Here is a 13,945-nt window from a genome sequence, read left to right on the forward strand (position 1 = left end):
TATACAACACAGGAAATATAGCCAATATCTTATAATAACTAGATATGAAATATAACCTTTAAAAATCGTGATGTTGTACACCTGAAACTTATATAATATTGTACTATACCTCAATAAAATAATAATAATAAATAAAAGATTATTAAAAGGTAGGAGAAAAAAATGAAGCTCTCTCATGAGTAACAATCCCTGTTTGAAAATGCCTATGATTGTACTCAGGGCATGTGTGGGACATCACTTTCCTGACTAACTGAATCACATACCAACTAACATAACAGGCCAAGGTGAGAATGGGAGCTAATCAGGAAGAAGAGATCTTTCTGAGTATTATCTAAACTCTTTGCAAACCCAAAACTCTTGGTATTGATGTTTAAGAATTTTAGTATAGAACTTTTGCTCTTATTCTTATATCCGTGGTGTCATGAAACTAAAACTGGGTTTTCACTTGCATAAAATTGATGGCATTTGTAGAAATAATGAGCGATTCTTAGAGAAAGGAAGTAAAAACAAACTTAAGAGAAGTTGAACACGTTGAAGATACTCTACATTTGGCTTTTATTTTCTCATGCTCTAAATGAATCACACACAAAATAGAGAGTGACATCCTGTATCCAGCCACCAGCCTGACAGTTTGTAGGAACCAGATCACACAACCACATTCAGCCTCCAACAACTGCTCTCCAACAACACCCCATACTCTTCAAAGCCGACGTCCATAAAAGTAACCAACCCCAAGTTAGAGCAACTACGACAGTCAGTTGTTCACAGAAATTGCATTTGCAGCGCAGGACAGGGTAAACATTTTTCAAACAACTGACATCAGGGAAGTGTCCAAAATTAATGCAGAATTGAAACGATGGGATGTAAATGGATGTGAGTGGAACCAACATAGATCTTATGAAGGCAATCATTAAATCGTTATGGCCTAGCAAGGCCTGCATTTAGAATTATAACACTAATGAGACAAGTTTCAATTCAATTCAGCAAACATTTTTTTTACACGGCATTGACAAATGCAAATGCCTCTAGTTAGTTCTCAAAATCTCCTTGCCCTCTGCCCATGTTCCCAGGCATCATGGTGCACTGATGTAAGTTAGCAGTCTATGCTGGCCTTCTTCATTCCCTGCCAAGGGAGCATCCTGTTGCAGATACTTCTGGTTAAATAAGGATATGGAGAGCCTCAGAAAATATACTCACAGCACCCCCAAAGCCCCCAGAGGATTACATATTAAAAGCTCCTCGCCCTGTGAATCAAACAGAGCAATTTCAGGCTTTGGAGAACCTACTAATCTCTCCTCCTTTTCCTCTGAAAACCCAGGACAGGCCTTTAGGAATAAAGCATCTTCTTTAGGAGCCCATGACTGATGGGAGAAGCCCTCCAAAGCTAGCAATGGGAGCAGTTAGGGAGGAGCCCTCTGAACAGGCTCCTTGGACGCCCTTATAGTTCAAGAGGAGAGCTGTGTGTTGCAAGGTGCCTACGAGCTTCCCAGCGGTCAGCCTCTGCTGGTGGGCACATTCCTCACCATGACCCTCTCCGGCCCTGAAGATGCGTAAGCTGTACCCACACAGCAGGAGGCAGGGGAGAGTTGGGAGGAGAATAACCCGACCCCAATCATTGGGCTGGACCTCAACCCGGCTTGAGATAAGTACTATTCTTCCTTCTCCCCTGAAAAACAATCACCACGGCACATCCAGAGTGAAAATACAGGAGATGGAAGGGTAAATTAAAACATCCTCGTGCTGGGCAGGCCTAAAGGGGCAGCAGGATTAAACACCTTAAATGAGTCAGAGACCGTGCCTCCCCTGATGTGGTGGGTTTTTTTTTTTTAATTGAAATATAGTTGATTTACAATATTGTGTTAGTTTAGGTGTACAACAAAGTGATTCAGTAATATATACTTTTTTCAGATTATTTTCCATTATAGGTTATTACAAGATACTGAATATACATAGTTCCCTGGGCTTTGAACAGCCTCAAGCGTGCACACAGCAAGGGGCTGATTCCCTCTGTAAGCAGAGCATCTACCTGGACAGCTTCTGAGAACTGAATCCCTGGACTGCTCTGCTTGGACACGGTACCCCACAGAGCTTTGCCATTTGTCTGACCTCTCCCCCTTCTCAACTCTCCCACCTTCTGGGTTTTCCCCTCAGTCAGCTGTCTCAGTGTTCAGTTTCCTTTAACAAGGTGTCCTGAGAAGACAGTTCTAAGGCACATGGACAAGAAGATAAATGACAAACATCCGTCACCAACAAATTCCTCGATTTTGTTCTCAGTCTCAGAGAAGATTTGTTTAATTGGCACTTGCTAGCATTCCAGTCAGTAAGTCTAGACCCTCAGGGCTGGAAATGGAGAACCCTAGACCGCCTACTGCTGTAACCCCTCCTTCAACAGTCATAACAAGCAGCACAGCTCCGTGGGTGAGCCGCAGGCCCTGGAACCAGATCGCCTGGCTTAAAATCTCTACTCTGATCTTGACTAGCTGTGTGATTTTAAGTAAGTTATGTAATGCTTCGGCCTCAGTTTCCTCATCTAAAACATGGGATACTAACAGCAGAACTTCCTAAAAGGACCGCCGTGATCTAATACTTAGAACAGTGCTTGGCTTCAAATCGTAGCTATTATTATTATTACAACTGGAGATGTTTAAACGACTGGAGCATGTCTCATCTCATAGTAAATCTATTTTGACTATCCCTAGTACATGGCTAGGGCTCATCCGTATAATAATAAATAATCATGACATTACAACCCCTTGGCAGCAAAAACAAACATACCAAAAACAAACGAAAAGCTCCGCCTCCTTTGCCCTAACAAAAAACCGTCCAGGTTAGCATGCAAAGTTGCCAGATTCATTCTCTCCCTGGAATATATTCCTCCAAGTATGTCTAATGCTACATTAGTTATAAAGTAACTGGGATACTTCAGCTTTCAGCAAATGATTATGTGAGATTTTGCAGTTTCAATTTCTTCTTGTCAGGGGGTCTCACGACCTGGGTTCTCTGACCTTCCCAGGAGACCACTTTGTCTCCGATAGCTGAGCTGCTCTGTGCACTCCTGGAAGACAGTCCTTGGTTCTTCTTAAAAACAGTCTCGGGCTTCCCTGGTGGCGCAGTGGTTGAGAGTCCGCCTGCCGATGCAGGGGACACGGGTTTGTGCCCCGGTCTGGGAAGATCCCACATGCCGCGGAGCGGCTAGGCCCATGAGCCACAGCCGCTGAGCCTGCGCTCCGCAACGGGAGAGGCCACAACAGTGAGAGGCCCGCGTACCTCAAAAAAAAAAAAAAAAAAAAAAAAACAGTCTCTAATTTCATCTTGTCTAAGAAACACACACTTCAACCAATAAACTTAATCCATGAATTCTATGAAGTTCAAAAAAACAAATTAGCAGAGAAAGAGTTGCTTATAAATGTGTTATTAATTCTCTTCTGTGCTTTCGCCCTAAGATGATGCTCAGATGCCTGAGTCCCCACCAATCTTACCTTCACCTCCACCCAGAGGGGTGATGGGGGATTCAGCAAGATGAGGAGTGGAGGCACAAGGAGAGGGCTCTGGGTTGGCCTCTGATGGAAACCTCAGCAGGGAAATGGAGATTCTAGGCAGCTAAGTACAGGGACGCAAGGTCCAGAAATCCAGAAGTGAATTCTGGAGCTTGAAGCGGAGGATTAGCCCAGTTAAATAAGCGGGGGCTTTCTGTCAGAGGAAAACTAGTGGCTGGGCAGAGGACAGAGCAGGGAAGAAGGCTGCGAAGCACATGGCCTACCTCTGATTTCAGCAGGAAGAGCTGGGCAAGCTGCAAGGGTGTGAGTGGGGAGGAGAGGCAAGGGGCCTCTCTTAATAAGGTGGTGGTTTGGGCCCCAACCAGGAGGGCGTAGCTGTCAGTTTCATTTTGGGCTGGGGATGGGTGAGTTGCTTGTCCAGCAATCACTCCCATCAAATGTGCATCCAATCAGTGTCATTTTTCAAACCCTCACCCTACTTTGGCCAAGGAGGCAGGGATGAAAGCCAGGGGCTCAGGCTGAAACAGGCGGGAGCCTGGAGCTCTGTGGCAGGCTCTGGCCCTGGAGCTCACGAAATATGACACCTAGAGAGGGGAACTGCAGGAAAAGAGTCACAGCCAAACAAACACACCCTCAGCCAGCGCTCTGAGCCCAGAGGCCAGAGAGGGGGCCGCTGGCCCTTCGGGGAAAGATGGCCAGCCGTTCTCTCTCTTTCTCTCCAGGATCAATGTTCCCCCAAAGAGGAGGAACTCATTTTTGCTCAAAGAGTATACTCACCTGCCCCACCCACAACTTAGAGATCTTCTTTTACGAATCCTTGCTTGGTGAAGTTTTTTTAGTGTTTTTTGGTGAAAAAAGATGATGCTTCCGTGTCTTCTGTAGTTCGGATGCCCACATTTGCATGGAGTTTGCTATTGCTTCTCTCCTACGCTTTAACCAGAACAGGAGCATAATGGGTGGAATATGCCATGGTTAATCCACAGGAATAGATAACCTAAAGTCAGATGCATTTTGCTTTAGAAGGAGTAGATGGTTTGTCTTTTGATACGGGAGGCAATACAGCCTAGTGTTTAGGACCCTTGCACGTTTCAAGCCAGAGAGAATGGGTTCATAGCTCAGCATGACTACTGACCTGCTGTGTAACTTAGGGCAAATCACTCAACCTCTCTGAGCCTTACATTCTCATCTGCAAGGTGAGGATATAATGGTATTGATTCCACACAAGTGTTATTAGAATTAAATAAGATTGTCTGCTTAAAGCAGTTATATTGCCTGGCATAGAGCAAACCCTCAATAAATGGCAGCTATGAGTGTGTCTGATGCTCAAATATTTATAATTCTCTAAATAATCCTGTTAAAACAATTTTTAAAGGTCAATTTGAGAGGCTTTAGCACAGTGCCCCATCCCCGTTTTAAGTCCCAGCTCAACTCTCTTCTAATTCTCATGCCACAGGGATCAATAGCACATCACTTGTCACCTAAGTACAAACCATCAGCATAAGAAGAACTACTTTTGCTGTTTCTATTATTTCTTTCTCTTGCTTCTCCCACTCTCTCATGTTAAAAGCTTTCATTTCCATACCTGATAAATTGGAAAGAATGTCCACCTACCAGTCCCAAAACTTGACAAAACTAATACAGTTTAATTTGGAAATTTTTTCTAGAAATTCTCAACTCTAGAAATAAGTCACAATAATGATATTGCTCTGCAGCCAGAGCAACACATTTGGGTCTCAACATTTGAATTTTTTTTTGTTTTGTTTTTTTTGCGGTACGCGGGCCTCTCACTGTTGTGGCCTCTCCTGTTGCGGAGCACAGGCTCCGGACGCGCAGGCTCAGTGGCCATGGCTCACGGGCCCAGCCTCTCCGCGGCATGGGGGATCTTCCCAGACCGGGGCACAAACCCGTGTCCCCTGCATCGGCAGGCGGCCTCTCAACCACTGCGCCACCAGGGAAGCCCAACATTTGAATTTTTTTGCGAATAGATTCAAAGCTCTCTGAATTGAAGTTTTACATGGGATTGAGTGAAATAAGATAATCTTAACATTTGAAAGATAATATTTATGTGTTTGAGAAATTATGGAACACAAAATTACCAGGAACAAGAACTTAAACACAAAGCTGGTCTGGCCTTTGGGAGTTAATGAAGATTGTTTTGACTATAAAATATTTCTATCAGTGACTAATAAAAACACTCCTAGACTGTTGTCATATCACAGGGATCTAGTTCAACACACATTCATTCATTTAGTATTTATTGTGCAATTTCTAAACTTCAGGAACTGCGCTCAGCACTGGGACACAAAACAGAAACAGTTACTTCCCACCTGTGTCTTAGAGTTTATCGAGAGGTTCAGAAAACTAAAAGGCAATTACAGAATGACATAAGAGAGCAATGAGTGAGAGACACAGGGTGCTATGAGAGCCCCTGGGGAGGACACCTGGCCAACAGTTAAGGGGCAGGAAAAACTTCCCAGAATAAACAATATCAAGGCAAGATCTGCAGGATGTGCAAAGCCTGAAATAAGTAGGTGCGGAGGGGAAAGAATGTTGCAAAAGAGGAAGCACCCTCATGTGGAAAGTCCCAGAGACCAGAGGCTCAGAGGGAATCTTGGGAAGTGGACTCATTTTCGTTTCTGACTGGAGCATGGGGTACAAGGCACAAGCAGCAAGAAATGAAACCAGAGAGGAAAGCAGGAGTCTTGTAGGGCATTTACTCTGAGCACAGGGGCACCCCATCAGAGGACTCCAAAAAAAATGGGACATGAGAAGGCAGAGTTAAGAAACCGTTGCCCGGATAGGCAAGAATACTAAGGATGGAGAAAAAGTGAAAAAATTAAGAGATGTTTCCATATGGAATTAAATGGATTTGTGGTTTGGTTTGAATACGAGAGAAAGAAGCCAAGAGTGAGGCCCAAGTTTCTGGCTTGGGAAGCTGGGGGTCTCACCACAGGGCCTTTGCACTTACTGTTCTCTCTGCCTGGAATACTCTTCACCCATATACCTCCGAGGCTCCTCTGTCACCTCATTCAGGCTCCTGCTCAACTACTGCCTTATCAGAGTCTTCTTCATCCTATACAAAACTTAATCAGTACCCAAATTCTCCCCCCAGCCCCATTACTCGCTATACTCTTAACCCCTAATATTCCTTCACAGCAATTATCACCACCTGACATTTTATGTATTTGTTAAGCTGCCTTTCTGTCCCCATGAAAATGTGGGCTCCATGATAGCATCATTTTTTTTCTATTTTGTTCCCTATATATCCGCAGTATCTAAAATAGTTCCTGGCATATGGTCACCCTCAGCATATCTTTTAATGTTTCATGATTAAATTCACCAAGGTAGGAAACGCTGAAAGAGAAAACACAAAAGTGGTTTAAGAAAACACACACTTGCCTCTATTTGTAACACTTTGGTTCAGAAGCTCCTTTGTTTTTCAGTGAAACTCTAAGACACACAGAAAGGTACACAAGTCAGACATGTACAGCTCAATGAATTATAACAAAATGAATATACCATGTTACCAGCAGGCAGAGCAAGAAAAAGAACATCATCAGAGCCCCCAACATGGCCCTCCCAATCACTCACCCCCTTGCTCCTCCCCAAAGGTAACCAGGAAACTGACTTCTAACCCCATCAGTAGCTTTACCTGTTCTTGAACTATGTATAAATGGAATAATTTCGTTTGTATTCTTTGTGTCTTGCCCCTTTCGCTTAATGTTAGATTTGCGAGATTCATCCATGTTTTTATACAGAGCAATACTTCCTTCTCTTTTGTAGCTGTATGGGATTCCACTTTATGAAGGGCCCATAGCTTACTTTCTACTATTGATGAACATCTGGTTGTTTCCAATTTGGAGCCATTACTACTGACACTGCTATGAACATTCCAGTACATACCTTTAGGTGACCATATGTATTTGGGAAGGTAGGGAGGGTGGGCTATATATCTAGGAAAATAATTGCTGAGTCATAGAGTATGGATATGTTCAGTTTTAATAAATACTACCTAAAAGTTATCAAAATAATTGTATCAATTCCAACTCTCATCTGCAATGTATGTTATTTTCCATTGTTCCATATCCTCAACAATACTTGGTAGTGCAAACCTATTTCATTTTAGTGGTGGGTGGGTGGTGGTATCTCACCTCCCCAATGACTAGTGAAGGTAAGTATCTTTTCATATATGCCATTTGGGGATCAATGCTTGTGAAGTTCCTGTTCAAGTCTCTTTCCCTTTTTCTGCCTTTGTCTTATTGACTTGTAAGGGCTGTTAATACATTCCAAATACAAGCTCTTCATTGGTTAGAACTGCTGCAAATATTTACCCTGACTCTGTTGTTTGCCTTTCACTTTCTTAACACTGAGGTTTGATGAACATAAATTCTTAACTCTGAAGTAATCTGCCTCATCAATCTTTACCTTTATGGTTCACACTTTCTGAGATTTGAAAGAGTTCATAAAGGAGGGTGAGGAAAGCAGGGAAATGGAGACAAAGGGAAAGTGTTTTGCAAAGGAGGGATATAGTGTGAGCTAAGGCAGGGATGTGTTCCCAAGACCAGAAGAAAAGGTTAGCCAGGAAAGGTGACGCTAGACTGAGAGGGGCCTTATAATTGGCCAAGGTGCTTCCTTTTGACCTGAAGACAATGGCGATGTTTTAAGGTCCTGTCTCCACCTACCCATCTGCCTTCCCTACACAATCTTTCCTGCTCCTGCAGCTCAGGGGATGTGCCCATCACAGAATTTAATCACTGTCTTCCACAACAGCTTTCTACCTTGTATGTACTTCTATCTCTGCCCTTATCATACTGCATTGCAATTTATCTATGTTCCAGTCTAAACTGACAACTTCTTGAAAGCAGTCATTGGCAACAGAGTACAGGACCAGCTTGTACAGGCTCACTAGAGCTAACTATTAAATTTTCAAGAAGTCTGCAAGCCAGTTGACATTATGTCAGTAGCTTGAAATCAACCATGGTATTTTAAATCAACCAGAGTATTTTCACAGTGTGGAAGTCAGCAAATGCTCCACATTAGGGCTCCTCCCTCCCGCACAGAGCCCGTTGTTAATCGTTTGCCAGCATACCACTAGACACTGGTATTATTCATCTCTATACGCTTGTCACTGAACATAGTGCCTGCACCAATATTTATTGAATTAAATTGCATTTTTTCACAACACCTATCACACCTTATAGAACCCCAAGTAAATAAATTCTCATTATAATTGGACATTATGCTAAGTGAAATAAGCCAAACACAGAAAGACAAGTATTACATGATTCCATTTACACAAAGAATATAAAATAGTCAAAATCATAAAATCAAAAACGGAAATGGTGGTTGCCAGGGGCTGGAGGAGGTGGGGAAGGGAAATGGGGAGTTATTAATCAACAAGGCATAACGTTTCAGTTAAGTAAGAGGGTTATACTCCGGAGATCTGCCGTCCAACATGGTACCTACAGTCATTAACAATGTCCTACACACTTAAAATTTGTTCAGGGGATAGATTTCATGTTCTGGTCAAAACTAAAAAAGAAAAGGGACTTCGCTGGTGGTCCCGCAGTTAAAGACTTCACCTTCCAATGCAGGGGCTGCAGGTTCAATCCCTGGTAGGGGAGCTAAGATCCCACATGCCTCACAGCCAAAACACCAAAAAAACATAAAACAGAAGCAATATTGTAACAAATTCAATAAAGACTTTAAAAATAGTCCACATCAAAAAAATCTTAAAAAAAAAATTTTGGAAGGATCCTGCTCTCTGCTTCTTCAGCACAACCAGCATGTTTGTCGTGTTCATTTACTATGCATGCTGACACCATACCTGAGAGTTTATATGTGAGTCCCCGAAGCAATGAGAAGGCAGCACGGGTAACGCATAAGCAAGTGCAAGGCAGTATGTTAGAGAAGCCCATCCTTCCAGAGCCCACTTCTCACAAGGCACTTATAAGCCACTTGGTGTTCCTAAGAGGTCTGTGAAGCATTGTTCCCATGCAAATTTCAAAGTACAAACAGCCCAGACATTTCCTAGAGCCGAAAGCTTCACCTAACAGGGCCACTGAAAGAGGAGGAGCCTGTGGGCCTCTGTGTCAGACACATGGGCGTGTTCCTTGGTGTTCCCTCCATAAACAAGATGATGAAACGTCGGATGGTGAGAGAGCTCATGACTCACGACAATGCCCTGGATGGGGAGAGGGGTTTTCAGTAAAAGGAGTGAGTAAAGTTTTATGTGCCACACAAACCCAAGAGCGTAAACTTGGCGAAAGAATGAACACAAATTAGACACAATGCCAACATTTCAAAGCAACTGAAAATTTAACTGTAGATCCTTTGTTGTTAGAGTGAGAATACCATCCCAATGATTCTTCACCGAAAGAATGCCAAGGGTTGGTGGGGGGGGGGGTGGTCAGCATATAAGAATCTCCCTAGGGGTAGAGATGAGGGCCTGTGTTATTCAAAACAAAAATTACTCAATATTATAATTGCTTTCATTTATTTTTAGTCATGGTAATTCACTTACTTAGAAATCTCAAAAACCATTAGGGAAGGCTTAATATTTTCTATTTAAAAAAAGAGGCATGGGTTTTCAAAAGGATGAGAAATGTTGTTAATATATTTTAATTCTTGTCTTTTACAGATGAGAAAACTGATAATTCAACTGTAAATTCTACAAGAGCATGGACCAAGTCTGTCTTATTCACCAGGATTTGTCCAGCACTAACCACGCCTGGCACACAGTAGGTGTGCTATAAACGGTTGCTGACTGAATGAATGAGAACCGGAGAAATGGCCAGCATTACACATGTTGACATTTTGGCAGAGTTGGCATGACTGTCCTAACCCCAGTGATCTTTCCACCCTAAAGTGGTGGTTAATTAAAAGCATGGACTCTGGAGCCAGACTGCCTGGGTTCCTAGACCAAGCCCTACCATTTACTAGCTGTGTGACCGCAAGCTGTTTATATAGCACCCCTGAACCTCAATTTCATCTTCCATAAGACGGGAATAATCATAATCCACTCCCAGAAAGCAGTTGCGAGCATAAGGTGAGAAAACACACATAAAGTATTTAGGAAGTGCCCAGATCACAGGATGTGCTCAATATACAATGGCCGTTACCATCAACCACAGATAATAAGGTGGGACTAAATGATCTTATGCCCTAATGGCTCAGCATTGCCTTCTGTATTCTTGGGAAACCCTCTGGAAAATTTGCCTGAGACAAAACCTTGAAGCATTACTTATAAATGACACTTTATATTTCTTCCAGAAGTCCATCAACTTAATGTAAACCCAAAGACTACCAAAAACCTAAATAAATGAGGCCAATGAGACAATCTTTGAGGGAAGGTCCTGTGTTAATTGTCACTTCATCCCCTATGAAGCCCAGCAGAGGGCAGCTGGGATAGCCTGGTGGTCAAGAGCACAGATGATGGGCCTCAACTGCTTAGCTTTAAATGCCAATTCCTCCATTTGTTTACTGAGTGACCCGGGCCAAGTGACATACTCTCTCTGTGCCTTTGCTTCTACAATTATAAAACGAGTTTAATAACTGCAGCTACCACACAGGGTCATGGTGAGGACAAAACAGTGACTGGCACTTGGATGGCACTACAGGTATAGCCATCACCACCCACAACAGACATTCATGTGAATCCACGTGTGTTGCCATGAATTCAGCTACATGACGGACTGTGCTGTTGTCTTGCCATTGGTTGTCTTTGCAACTGTTGGTCATGTTACAGCTGGCACCAGAACCATGGTCCCAACCCCTAGGGCAGCCCTGACACTGGCCTGAAGTGCAAGGCAGTATGTTAGAGAAGCCCATCCTTCCAGAGCCCATTTCCACAGAATAACACATATGACAACACTGATTACTGGAACAAAGTCCAGTCGACCAGACCGAATTAAGGAACCGCATCACACAACAAAATGTGGGCGATTCCCTGGCAGAACGCTGTAAGGGAATCACAGGGGAAACAAAGCTGCCAAAATATCAACTCATTGACAAGACTCTGAGGATAGCCAGCACCACAGCCAGAACCAGCTGAGCCACGGATTGGCAGGTGCCCAGGGGCTCCCGGGAACTGAGCATTCTCAGGTTACCTTTCCATCATTTGTAGTTTCCTGGACCTTCTTCAGCCACGGTTGTGGCAGCCGTAACAGGTGAGTTCAACCTAGGACAGCTTTTGGATTATCTTGTCTACTGACGCCCCCCTGCAGAGTCTTCCTTACAGACAGATCTATAACCCACACACAATTCAGATGTTTAACAGAAATAGAGTATAAAAGCTTTGCGATTAACAGAGTTTAAACTCAATAACCTTGCAGATTTTATAGAGACAGTATAGCATTGTGGTTAAAAGTCTAGACTCTAGAGCCAGGTGCCCCCTGACTTCAAATCTTGGCTGAACCATTTCCTTACCTTAGGTAAGATCTTAACCTTTCTGAGCCTCGGCTGCCTTATCAGTAAACCATAACAATTATACCTACGGCATATGACTTCCATGAGACTAAAGGAGGTAACATGTAAGACACTTAGGAAGTATCTGACAAATGGTAAAGGCATTTGGGTGGTAAAGGCATCTGTGCACATGAAGAGAAAGGAAACACAGAAGAAGTCTCACACTGTACAGAACAAGAGACTATGTTCATTTGTGTGTGCCGGCGCTTGACGGGACAATTATGTTAGTCTCACATGTTTCACCCTTAACCCATGCTCAAGTATTCCCCCTGGTTAAAGTCACTTAGAATGTGTCCAGAGCAAAAGTTCTTTCAACTGCCTTCATCCCTTCACTTGCATAACACCCGAGTTGCTGAACCAATCTCATTCAGATTTTCCACAACAGTCACCTTTGCACTGAGTCAGCCTGGAAACTTTTAGTAGATTGGGTTGCAGTTTCTAAAAGCTGCGAGTGAAAACACCAGATGCCCACCTACATCATGTCTTGTTTCTCTGGTTTTACCAACTTATAAAAGGGGACCCACAAAAATGATCCACTCGGGCTTCCCTGGTGGCGCAGTGGTTGAGAGTCCGCCTGCCGATGCAGGGGATGCGGGTTCGTGCCCCGGTCCGGGAAGATCCCACATGCAGCAGAGCGGCTGGGCCCGTAAGCCATGGCCGCTGAGCCTGCGCGTCCGGAGCCTGTGCTCCGCAACGGGAGAGGCCACAACAGTGAGAGGCCCGTGTACCGCAAATAAATAAATAAATAAAAATGATCCACTCAATTACACCATTAATGCTTGGTATGTGTACTCTAAATACTCATTATTCATCGTGGGATCAGGTTAGTAACTATATTGGGGCCCAAATTGATGAGGTCAAGGTCTTAGAATTCAAATTCTTCCCTGACCCCAGTCTGGTCCAGGCAATATCACCTCTGGTTTAGTGCCTCAAGCATTTCCTCCATCCCCACCAGATCTGTATCAGCATAGTCAACAACAAGAATGATAAATGTTTACTGAGGATCTATATGAAGCTCCAGGTATTCTCACACAGACCCTCTTCTTTAATTATCATTTGCCCAGCACTGCCTGCTGCTGAACAAAATGCCTACCATGTGTATTCTCCATTACCTGGATATGAATCCCAGTTCTGCCACTTAATAGCCACGTGACCTTGGGCAGATCATTTAGCCTCTCTCTGCTTCAGTTTCCATATATATAACGTGGGAATAATGACAAAGCCTTCTTCATAGGATCGCTGCAAGGGTTCAACAGGTCAAAAGGCTCAGAAAAGTGGCAGCTACAGAAACAGTGTTTGATGAATATCTAACTATTATTAAGCTTCCATAGGAGAACAATCTCTTCATCTAAGGAGCACCCTGTCTCTTCAGACGTTAGAGCTAGAAAGGACCTCAGTGATCATACAGTTCAGCCTCCTCAGTGTACAGGTTAGAATGAGGTTCAGCGACTCCCAACTGATTTCTCCACAATTATAAACCTTATTAACAGGCGCCCAGAGATTAGACCCAGGCCCCTAACCCAGGTCTTCAAACTGCCCCTCAGTCTAATAAGCTGGTTTATAAATCACTCCACCGACCTGCCTCAAAAAAATCTTTGTATTTAGTGACTCAAACAAAGAAACGAATAATGTTGTAGGAGTATTGTGGCAACAGTACCATGACAAGATATATGGAGAAATTATTTTAGGGCAGTGGGCCTCCAACTGTCCCACTCCATTCATACATTATATGAAAGAACACAATTATGTCTGTTTTACTCTGTTCTAAATGTGTTTTATGCATAGGAGCTCAGCATAAATTATTTCTTCAAATCCTCAAAGCAATCCTATGAGATAGGTATTATTCCAGTTATACTGAAGAGCAAACCAGGCACAAAGTAGTTAAATAATATGTCTAAAAACATAGCTAATAAATGGTGAGATTGTGATTTCAACCCAGGCAGTCTGCCTCTAGAATTCATACTTCTAACCACTATACTGTA

The 13,945-nt window shown here is 43.3% G+C and overlaps 1 protein-coding gene across 3 annotated transcripts in view; it reads right to left on the minus strand.

Moving 5' to 3' along the window:
• DDR2 (discoidin domain receptor tyrosine kinase 2) overlaps positions 1–13,945 on the minus strand; it is a 163,934-nt gene that overhangs the window by 93,952 nt on the left and 56,037 nt on the right. The window contains exon 1 of one of the 3 annotated variants that reach the window (XM_082674932.1): positions 3,761–3,786. The exons of 1 other annotated variant lie outside the window; for it this stretch is intronic. The gene's annotated coding sequence lies outside the window, so the exon portion shown is untranslated. Of the gene's footprint in view, positions 1–3,479; positions 3,628–3,760; positions 3,787–13,945 lie in introns of those variants that run through there. One more of the 3 variants, XM_082674931.1, reaches the window with a different exon arrangement.

The sequence above is a fragment of the Grampus griseus genome (assembly GCF_964374135.1).
Source record: "Grampus griseus genome assembly, chromosome: 1".
Taxonomy (NCBI): Eukaryota; Metazoa; Chordata; class Mammalia; order Artiodactyla; family Delphinidae; genus Grampus; species Grampus griseus.